The following is an 8,796-nucleotide window of genomic DNA, read 5'->3' on the forward strand; positions in this document are numbered from 1 at the left end:
ATATATATAGGGGAGGGCAGGCTGTGTGTGTATATATATAGGGGAGGGCAGGCTGTGTGTGTATATATATAGGGGAGGGCAGGCTGTGGGTGTATATATAGGGGAGGGCAGGCTGTGTATATATATATATATATATATATAGGGGAGGGCAGGCTGTGTGTGTATATATAGGGGAGGGCAGGCTGTGTGTGTATATATATAGGGGAGGGCAGGCTGTGTGTGTATATATATAGGGGAGGGCAGGCTGTGTGTGTATATATAGGGGAGGGCAGGCTGTGTGTGTATATATAGGGGAGGGCAGGCTGTGGGTGTATATATAGGGGAGGGCAGGCTGTGGGTGTATATATAGGGGAGGGCAGGCTGTGGGTGTATATATAGGGGAGGGCAGGCTGTGGGTGTATATATAGGGGAGGGCAGGCTGTGGGTGTATATATAGGGGAGGGCAGGCTGTGTATATATAGGGGAGGATGGCTCAGGCACAGTGGGTGAGGAGCAATCATCTCCCATGCCTAAAGTATGTAAGACTGCAGCCAAAGACAAAAAGGAGAAGGTGAGGATTGATAGTAAGCAGCTGTTGGTGGGCGATTCCGTCATAAGAGGTGTGAAGTTTGAGGAGAATGGTGTTGTGAGATGTCTCCCTGGTGCTACCACTAGCAGGGATAGACGACGGATCCTAAATATTAGGCAAGCAAAGCAGGAAAGGGAAGTGGATGTTATTCTCCATCTTGGGACAAACGATCTGGCTTGCAATGAGGTTTCAAAGGTGAAGGAAGCTTTCCACACACTTGGAAAGGATATACGGGAGGTTGCATCAACTGTTTCATTCTCTGCAGTTTTGCCTGTGCATAACCTTCAGCATGACAGGAAGATGCGCATTAAGGAATTCAATGTATGGCTTGGTGAATGGTGTCTGAACCAAGGGTTTGGCTTTGTGTCTCATGTTAGCTCTTGTTGGAATGGAAAAAAACTGTACAAGAAAGATGGTTTGCATCTTTCTCTCAAGGGAACGAATGTCCTCGGTGAACAGTTCCAAGTATTTGCTAAAAAGCATTTAAACTAGGAAAGGGGGGCAAAAGAGTGATAATCCAGCAGTCCTACTGCCCCCCGGAACAAGGCCAGAAGATGCCAGTAGCACAAAGGTTAAGAAATGACAAGCTCAGAGTCTTGTCTACAAATGCTCGCAGTCTAGGGAATAAGATCAATGAACTTGAGGCTATAATGGCATCTGAGAATATAGATGTAGTGGCTGTTACTGAGACGTGGTTCAAGGGGAGTAATGACTGGGATATATCAATATCAGGGTTCTCTCTATATAGGAAAGACAGAGAAGGCAAGAAGGGGGAGGGGTGGCCCTGTATGTGAAAGATAGCATAAAATCTAATTTAATACAAGTTAGGCTACTTTCACACTTGCGTTCGGAGCGGATCCGTCTGGTGTCTGCACAGACGGATCCGCTCCTATAATGCAGACGATGGGATCCGTTCAGAACGGATCAGTCTGCATTATCTTTCAGAAAAAATTCTAAGTCTGAAAGTTAGTCAGATGGATCCGTCCCGACTTTGCATTGAAAGTCAATGGGGGACGGATCCGTTTGAAATTGCACCATATTGTGTCAACTTCAAACGGATCCGTCCCCATTGACTTACATTGTAAGTCTGGACGGATCCGTTTGGCTCCGCACGGCCAGGCGGACACCTGAACGTTGCAAGCTGCGTTCGGGTGTCCGCCTGCTGAGCGGAACGGAGGCCAAACGGTGCCAGACTGAAGCATTCTGAGCGGATCTGCATCCACTCAGAATGCATTGGGACCGTACAGATCCGTTCGGGGCCGCATGTGAGAGCCTTCAAACGGAACTCACAAGCGGAGCCCCGAACGCAAGTGTGAAAGTAGCCTTAGCGAGTACAATTCAGAGAGTCAGTTTGGGTTACCTTGCAGCTTGATAATCATAAGGTAACTCGTGTAGGTGTGATATATAGACCACCTGGCCAAGTCAAAGAATTAGATGATCTACTAGTTGAGGAAATGGCTAAAATGACAATGAAGGGGGAAGTTATCATTATGGGAGACTTCAATCTTCCTGGTGTAAACTGGAAAACCAAAATAGCTAGTTCTGCCAGGAGGACAGATATTCTACATTCCCTACTGGGATTACCTCTACAGCAAGTAGTGGAGGAGCCAACCCGGAAGGAGGACATTTTAGATTTAGTATTCACAAATGGGAATTTGGTATCTGATATTACTGTAGGGGAAAGCTTGGGATCTAGTGATCACCAGCCAGTGTGGTTTACTATAAGTACAGTGACTGAGTCACACCACACAAAAACAAAAGTTTTAGATTTTAGAAAAACTGACTTTTCTAAAATTAGATTAGTGGTATACGAGTCCCTATCAGATTGGAACAGTTTCATTGGAGTCCAGGAGAAATGGGACTACTTAAAAGTGGCACTATTGAAGGCAACAGGTAATTGCATTAGGCTTGTCAGTAAAAGCAAAAAAAGGAAGAGACCACTGTGGTACTCAGCAGAAGTGGCCAAAATCATTAACAACAAAAAGATAGCATTTAGGAATTATAAAAAATAAAAATAAATGAGGATGACAGGCTAATGTATAAGATTAGGCAGAGAGAGGCCAAACAAGTTATAAGAGCTTCTAAAGCACAGGCAGAAGAGAAATGAGCTCAGTCAGGGAAAAAAGGCGATAAGACATTCTGCAGATACATAAGTGAAAAAAGGAAACTAAAACAAGGAATTACCAAATTAAAAACAAAAGAAGGAAGGTATATGGTGGAAGATACAGAACTAGCTGACGGCCTCAGTGAACACTTCTGTTCAGTTTATACAAAGGAAACTGAAGGAGAAGGACCTCAGTTAGGAAGGAAGACGAATGAATCTTTTGATGCATGTGTCTTTACAGAGGAAGAGGTTCTAAGTCAGCTGTCTAAAATCAATACAAATAAGTCACAGGGGCCTGATGGGATACACCCAAAGCTATTAACAGAGCTCAGCGGTGAACTAGCAAAACCATTAACAGATTTATTTAACCAATCACTGGCAACAGGAGTCGTCCCAGAAGATTGGAAATTAGCAAATGTTGTGCCCATTCACAAGAAAGGTAGTAGGGAGGAATTGGGCAACTATAGGCCAGTAAGCCTGACATCAATAGTGGGGAAACTAATGGAAACCATACTTAAGGGGAGGATTGTGGAACATCTAAAATCCCATGGATTGAAAGATGAAGAACAGCATGGGTTTACTTCAGGGAGATCATGTCAGACTAATCTTATTGATTTTTTTGATTGGGTGACTAAAATAATAGATGGTGGAGGTGCAGTAGACATCGCTTATCTGGACTTTAGTAAGGCTTTTGATACTGTCCCACATAGAAGGCTTATCAATAAAGTGCAGTCTTTGTGCTTGGACTCCCATATTGCTGAATGGATTAGGCAGTGGCTGAGGGACAGACAGCAGAGGGTTGTAGTCAATGGAGTATATTCAGACCAAGGTCTTGTTACCAGTGGGGACCTCAGGGATCTGTTCTGGGACCCATTATGTTTAATATCTTTATCAGCGACATTGCAGAAGGCCTCGATGGTAAGGTGGGTCTTTTTGCTGATGACACAAAGATGTGTAACAGGGTTGATGTTCCTGGAGGGATACACCGAATGGAAAAGGACTTAGGAAAACTAGAGGAATGGTCAAAAATCTGGCAACTAAAATGTAATGTTGATAAGTGCAAGATAATGCACCTGGGGCGTAAAAACCCAAGAGCAGAATATACAACCAGTGACACAGTCCTAACCTCAGTGTCTGAGTAAAGGAATTTAGGGGTCATTATTTCAGAAGACTTAAAGGTAGGCAGACCATGTCATAGAGCAGCAGGAGATGCTAGCAGAATGCTGGGTGTATAGGGAGAGGCATTACCAGTAGACAGAGGGAGGTGCTCATGCCGCTCTACAGAGCACTAGTGAGACCTCATCTGGAGTATTGTGCGCAGTCCTGGAGACCATATCTCCAGAAGGATACTGATACGTTGGAGAGAGTTCAGAGAAGAGCTACTAAACTGGTCCATGGATTGCAGGATAAAACTTACCAGGAAAGGTTAAAGGACCTTAACATGTAGAGCTTGGAAGAAAGACGAGACAGAGATGAGATGAGAGAGACGGCTAAATACATAAAGGGAATCAACAAGGGAAAAGAGGAGAGAAGATTTACAAGAAGAAAAACTGCTACAAGAGGACATAGTGTTACATTAGAGGGGCAAAGGGTTAACAGTAATATAAGGAAGTATTACTTTACTGAGAGAGTAGTGGATGCATAGTGTTGTGCTTTTTCATAAGTGTAAACATTTATATTTACTTATTTTAATTATAATGGGTGTTCATTGCCTTTAAGAGCAATGTTGATTTATATTCACTGTTTTGTATGGATTTTCATGTCGGCCGAAGTAAGTCCATGAGAAGATTACTGCGCCGTTCAGAGAGCTACTGTTACTGTAACAATATATTATACATTTAGAAAGTTAGAAGATACACGGCACCTGCGGATTCTGAGGCTTCATTGTTTTTCCTATCTGAACATGAATTCCACAGTGTGAGAATGGTCTAGATGTTCCTCAAAGTATATATTCATGTATCAAAGTTTGTCCCTCAGCCCTGAGACAAGGCCCCAGATGTCAGAGGTGTGAAGTGTTGAAAATATTAGGCATGTATGAGTTAACCCTTAATGGTATGATGCTTATTGCTTATACAACAGTGCCATCTAGATATAAGCGGTTAATACTACATCAGTAGCAAAATTGCATTCTGGGTAGTATTATGACGCCACGCTCCTTATCCATGCACACACCCCTCCAAACTCGGAGGGCGTGTTCATCTGATAAGTTTTGGGTTAAGAAACCAGTTACCAGAAAGAAAAAAAGAGGGAGAAAAAAAAAAAAAGAGACAAACATTTGGATTATAGATCTCTGGAGAATCATTTGGATTATTGAGAAAAACTCTTGAGATCTGGCTGCCCCGAGACTCTGCACATCACTTGACCCTTGGGTAATGTATATTTTGTTTTATGTAGTATTGATCTAAATTAATTGGCTTGATACTTAGCCAGATACCCGCTCACTTGCGGACGTGTAACGTTAGTTGCTACATCCGTATTTTCTCCGATTTCAGTTACGATGCATATAACTGAATAAAGGGGATAATATTGGAGAAACTCTTTGTTGGGAATCTTTGTATTCCATAGTTTGATATCAAGCCAATAATTTATAAGTTTTGTTGCAATACTACCTCATATCTGAGATTGGTCATCATTTTTGGGCAGAGCAAGGGCTCGTATCTGTCATCTTCTTGATTGAGGTTTCCGCATAATCCATTGATTGGATATCGCTCACAGATTTAAAGCTGTATTGCATATTATTCTTGTGTTGGTGGAGTAGTGTTTTGTTGGTATCATATAGTGGTGAATTCTGGGTACTGCATATCATTGTATATTACTGAAATTTATGTTGATTCATTTCTGTTTGTATTTTAACCTATTGTATAATAAATCATTTATATTTTTGCATAGACGCTTGTACCCCGTTTTACTGATTGCACAAAATAATCTGGTTCTCGATTGAACTCTTTGAGATGTTTATGTCCATCTCACAGGTCAATATAGTTAGCATAATTTTTCTTTTGACCCGATAATTTTTTTTATATTTATATAAAGCATTTGCTTTATATACCCGACAATAGAATAGCCTTCCTGCAGAAGTGGTAGCTGCAAATACAGTGAAGGAGGTTAAGCATGCATGGGATAGGCATAAGGCCATCCTTCATATAAGATAGGGCCAGGGGCTATCCATAGTATTCAGTATATTGGGCCGACTAGATGGGCCACATGGTTCTTACCTGCCGACACATTCTAGGCTTCTAGGGCAGGCTGTATATATAGGGGAGGGCAGGCTGTATATATAGGGGAGGGCAGGCTGTATATATAGGGGAGGGCAGGCTGTATATATAGGGGAGCATATAATTAATATCGAAAGACCACGGCACTCTATAGCTGTATTTTGATTGCTTCTTTTATTTCATTTCATTGTATATTTTTTAAATATTTTTATATATCCATCCAAAAATAATACGCCACTGGCCAACATTTCGGTCTAATTTTTAGACCTTGTTCACGGCCTTAGTCTGCATAGTACTACTTTTATCACCCACATCATTACAATATTATCCTGGTCTGATTTTTATACTGGTCTGATTTTTATACTGTTTGGATTTCGCAGATACCCTATATCCTGCCACCACCATCTGGATATATATCTTTATCACAGCGTCCCGCTGTACACTATTACTATCAGCTTGTGACATACTATCTAATTGGTAGATTACTTGATTATACATGTGTCTATATGATTTTTGTGCGTTATGTATATTCTCTCTTATATGACAATTTTTTCCTGTATACTAATAATACTACCATCATATTGTCAAACCTTATTATGTTATATGAAAGACACCATCCCAGAGACTCCCTACTATGCAGACTAAGGCCGTGAACAAGGTCTAAAAATTAGACCGAAATGTTGGCCAGTGGCGTATTATTTTTGGATGGATATATAAAAATATTTAAAAAATATACAATGAAATGAAATAAAAGAAGCAATCAAAATACAGCTATAGAGTGCCGTGGTCTTTCGATATTAATTATATGCACCTTTACCACTGAGCACCGCCTTCCACACCCAGGAGTGCCGCTCAACCACCCTCTCTCGTATATATAAGGGAGGACATGCTGTGTATATAAGGGGCAGGCTGTATATATAGGGGAGGACAGGCTGTATATATAGGGGGCAGGCTGTATATATAGGGGGCAGGCTGTATATATAGGGGGCAGGCTGTGTATATAAGGGAGGGCAGGCTGTATATATAGGGGGCAGGCTGTATATATAAGGGAGGGCAGGCTGTATATATAGGGGAGGGCAGGCTGTATATATAGGGGAGGGCAGGCTGTATATATAAGGGAGGGCAGGCTGTATATATAAGGGAGGGCAGGCTGTATATATAAGGGAGGACATGCTGTGTATATAAGGGGCAGGCTGTATATATAGGGGAGGGCAGGCTGTATATATAAGGGAGGACATGCTGTATATATAAGGGTCAGGCTGTATATATAGGGGAGGGCAGGCTGTATATATAGGGGAGGGCAGGCTGTATATATAAGGGGCAGGCTGTATATATAAGGGGCAGGCTGTATATATAGGGGAGGGCAGGCTGTATATATAGGGGAGGGCAGGCTGTATATATATGGGGAGGGCAGGCTGTATATATATGGGGAGGGCAGGCTGTATATATATGGGGAGGGCAGGCTGTATATATATGGGGAGGGCAGGCTGTATATATAGGGGAGGGCAGGCTGTATATATATGGGGAGGGCAGGCTGTATATATATAGGGGAGGGCAGGCTGTATATATATGGGGAGGGCAGGCTGTATATATAGGGGAGGGCAGGCTGTATATATATAGGGAGGGCAGGCTGTATATATAGGGAGGGCAGGCTGTATATATATGGGGAGGGCAGGCTGTATATATAGGGGAGGGCAGGCTGTATATATATGGGGACACACAAGGTCTATATATAGGGTCAGGCTGCATATATAGGGGAGGACATGCTGTGTATATATATATATATATGGGCAGGCTGTGTGTATATATAGGGGGGCAGGCTGTATATATAAGGGACAGGCTGTATATATAGGGGAGGGCAGGCTGTATATATAGGGGAGGGCAGGCTGTATATATAGGGGAGGGCAGGCTGTATATATAAGGGAGGACATGCTGTGTATATAAGGGAGGACATGCTGTGTATATAAGGGAGGACATGCTGTGTATATAAGGGAGGACATGCTGTGTATATATAGGGGAGGGCAGGCTGTATATATAGGGGAGGGCAGGCTGTATATATAGGGGAGGGCAGGCTGTATATATAGGGGAGGGCAGGCTGTATATATAGGGGAGGGCAGGCTGTATATATAGGGGAGGACATGCTGTATATATAGGGGAGGGCAGGCTGTATATATAAGGGGCAGGCTGTATATATAGGAGAGGGCAGGCTGTATATATAGGGGAGGGCAGGCTGTATATATAAGGGAGGACATGCTGTATATATAGGGGAGGGCAGGCTGTATATATAGGGGAGGGCAGGCTGTATATATAGGGGAGGGCAGGCTGTATATATATGGGGAGGGCAGGCTGTATATATAGGGGAGGGCAGGCTGTATATATATAGGGAGGGCAGGCTGTATATATAGGGAGGGCAGGCTGTATATATATGGGGAGGGCAGGCTGTATATATAGGGGAGGGCAGGCTGTATATATATGGGGACACACAAGCTCTATATATAGGGTCAGGCTGCATATATAGGGGAGGACATGCTGTGTATATATATATATATATGGGCAGGCTGTGTGTGTGTGTATATATAGGGGGGCAGGCTGTATATATAAGGGGCAGGCTGTATATATAGGGGAGGGCAGGCTGTATATATAGGGGAGGGCAGGCTGTATATATAAGGGAGGACATGCTGTATATATAAGGGTCAGGCTGTATATATCGGGCTCTGTTCGGAGTATTATTCCTGTTACACCCGGGATCTCTGTCAGGAGTTCGGTACTCACCTCCCACAGGACGTTCCGGGCTCTGTCTCTGGCTCCGGGTTCTGTCTCTGGCTCCGGGTTCTGTCTCTGGTTCCGGGCTCTGTCTCTGGCTCCGGGTTCTGTCTCTGGTTCCGGGTGTCTCGGTCTCGGGTGTTTTT

At 43.1% G+C, this 8,796-nt stretch overlaps 1 protein-coding gene across 1 annotated transcript in view; it reads right to left on the bottom strand.

Annotated features, from left to right (window-relative positions):
• The window catches only part of PARP9 (poly(ADP-ribose) polymerase family member 9), a 34,752-nt gene extending 25,964 nt beyond the window's left edge, over nt 1-8,788 (bottom strand). Inside the window, exon 1 of the mRNA XM_044274503.1 lies at nt 8,660-8,788. The gene's annotated coding sequence lies outside the window, so the exon portion shown is untranslated. The remainder of the gene's footprint in view (nt 1-8,659) is intronic.
• Nucleotides 8,789-8,796: the final 8 nt, after the last annotated feature.

Source organism: Bufo gargarizans, unplaced genomic scaffold (genome assembly GCF_014858855.1).
Source record: "Bufo gargarizans isolate SCDJY-AF-19 unplaced genomic scaffold, ASM1485885v1 original_scaffold_1790_pilon, whole genome shotgun sequence".
Classification (NCBI taxonomy): domain Eukaryota; kingdom Metazoa; phylum Chordata; class Amphibia; order Anura; family Bufonidae; genus Bufo; species Bufo gargarizans.